This window comes from Meles meles, chromosome 1 (genome assembly GCF_922984935.1).
Source record: "Meles meles chromosome 1, mMelMel3.1 paternal haplotype, whole genome shotgun sequence".
NCBI lineage: Eukaryota > Metazoa > Chordata > Mammalia > Carnivora > Mustelidae > Meles > Meles meles.
In genome coordinates this window covers 209286213-209288837 of record NC_060066.1, presented here as the reverse complement: position 1 = coordinate 209288837, position 2625 = coordinate 209286213, and the positions used below count along the sequence as shown (strand labels likewise).

The following is a 2625-nucleotide window of genomic DNA, read 5'->3' as shown; positions in this document are numbered from 1 at the left end:
GAGCCAAAGGCAGATGCTTAACCGATTGAGCCCCCCAGGCGCCCTGACACGCAGCGGGTCTTAAATATTTTTTAGATTAACCGATGAAATTTTGTAACCAGCTTCTTCTGGAAAACCAGACGATTGGGCGGGGTCTGGTGGCCACCAGCCCACCAGCCTCTCCACCAGGTCCTGTCCTCTCCCCGGCCTTCAGCACCCTTTGGTGGGCGGCTGGTTCGCTTCCCTTCCCTCATTTACACTCCCTGCCTGACCCCTCGAGGCATCTTTGTCAGAACCCCTGCTTGAAAACGTCAGATAGTTACAGTTTAACTATCTGGCTGGGTTCTCTTCTCCAAGCTGGACAGACCCTGGTTTCCACTGCCCTTGACAGCTGCGAGCTTCAATAATTAGGATTTCTACTGTAGGTTCTAACCACTTTGCAGGGGGGCAGGGGGAGAGGGGGGCGGCGGGAGGGATGAAAAAGATTCCATCACCACAGAAGGCTCAGGCAATCCCGGTGCATTAAATATTCCAATGCCTACATCATATGTTTACACAGAGAATTGTCCTTTGTCTAAAACGTTTTCTAAAAATTCCTAGTGAAAATGTAGCCCAACAAGCGTCTATTAAGTGCTTACCAAGGGGGTGGCGGTATGATAAGTCCCAGGAAGAATAAAATGCTGAACAAGTCACAGCCCTTGATCTCAAAGGGTTCCCATACAAGAGGGAGACAGGGGCATGAGCCAATAATCATAACAAAAATAGAAAGACCTAGAAGCAACAATACAGAGAAGTTAAGCATGTCCCCTGAGCAAAGATGACACACAGATTCGTGAAGCCTTCCATATTTTAAAAGAAGGAAGGAAGGGAAGGAGGGAGGGGAGGGACAGGGGAGGGACAGGGAAGGTGTGCTGGGAGCCAGGGAGAAGATAGATTCATTCTGGCTGCTGATATTAAATTAATAAAATGAGGAAAAGAACATTCTTTCCCCATGTAAATCTTTCCAGAGAGGCCAAAAACTCTTCCTAAATCGTTCTCATCACTGTTGCTGAACTATTTTTGTATTTTATTTACTATGTCCCTATAGAGAACCTACCCCCGCTTCAAAGCCTGGGACCAAGGTCATCTGCCCCTTGGCCTCTCCCCCAAACCTGCCTGCCCTCCTTTATAACTCTCCATACATTTCTCTCCTCCCCTTCCAGACTGAATGCCGCTCGAGAGCAAGGGTTCAAGCTGGTGGCCTCTGTTCCCTCCCCAGCTTCACATGGCCCCTCCCGCTGCCAAGTGCTTCGTGAATATTTTTCGGATAAAGATCTAGCCCTGCCTTTCCAAAGTCAATGTCAATGCTGCAGGAAACTGTTAAAATAAAAACAGCCAAAATGTGTAAAAACTTTCAAGAAACATTTCCATTCTCGGCAGACGGTTAGAACTCATCCCCCACCCCGCTTTTCCCCTTTGTTTCTAATTCTGAATTTGGGGCTAGATGTGGTAGGCAGTCCCCCTTTTAATCTTTAAATATAGTTCTGAATATAATTACATTTTTATGCAGCACCGAAACATCATATCCTGGTAACGGGGCATTCTTGCGCTATTAACATCTGCGTTAAATCTCCTCCGCGTCTGTCTTCTATTGAGGACAGTTGTGAAGTCTTAGATGAAAGTGATCGACATCATTTGTGAATTATGTGTATTTCCTTACGCTGTATATCAATGGGTTTTGCTCCTGGTGGTTTTGCGAAAACCAGGTTGTCTGATAGCCGGGCTTTCGCCGAAAACCCCTTTTAAGACATGGATCCCGGCGTCCTGGCACAGAGGACATACGTTGTGTCTAGAACAGCATTCGTCCTGGATTAAGGAATAAGTCGCTTCCAGCAATGGTCTTTGCCAAAGAGCTTGGTCCCTCTTGTAAGTGACCTGAGGAACGGGAGCCCGCCCAGAGAGCAGGGCGGATCAAAAGGCAAATGGCTCATCTTGTGCAAGGAACTCTGTTAAGCTTCTGCCCCCGCCATCTACGGAAGGTCCTCCCTACAGGTATGCGTATTCCCATTTTGCAGATGAAAACACTGAGGCTCAACAAGGTTAAGCGCCTCGCAGAGGTCCTGCGGGCCGCTAGGAAGGGGGTGGGGACTAAGTGGGGATGTGCCCAGTGTTTGACTCCAGAGCCAATGGCCACATCACCACTTGGCCTCCAGGCCACACGTGCTCCCGTACCAGTTCTAGCCAGTGTGTCTGACACCGTTTATAGTTGGGTGCGGAACCAGTCAGGCCCAGAAAGGGAAGCCTCATCACAGGAGAAAGAACCGCAGGGCCAGGGAAGGAGGATTCGTGTGGCGTGCGCCCGGGCACACCGTGATGGGGACTCAGTCAACCCCATGTTGGAAGAAGCTCTCCAGCATCCAGGGGATGAGGGCAGCTGTCTTGGCAAATGCCAGGCTACCTAGAGGAAGTCTGCTTTCCCGAGGCTTCTTGGGCCTCCTGGCCTCATGGTGGGGCCACAGATCAGTTGCAAATGGCAGCGTAGCTCCACAGTTCTGCCTTCCACATCTCTGATTCCACCTGGTGTCAGTGGCCTGAAGAAGAAGGGGCCTCCACAAGGGTCAGGACAGCCAAAGCCACCATCAATCAGGTCACTGAGTTGGACCTAGA

At 49.9% G+C, this 2625-nt stretch overlaps 1 non-coding gene across 1 annotated transcript; it reads left to right on the top strand.

The window, feature by feature from the left end:
* The first annotated feature begins 726 nt into the window (after nucleotides 1-726).
* On the top strand, nucleotides 727-831 carry LOC123928433. Its single transcript, XR_006815701.1, has one exon. It is a non-coding gene; the product is annotated as a U6 spliceosomal RNA (small nuclear RNA).
* The last annotated feature ends 1794 nt before the right edge of the window (nucleotides 832-2625 follow it).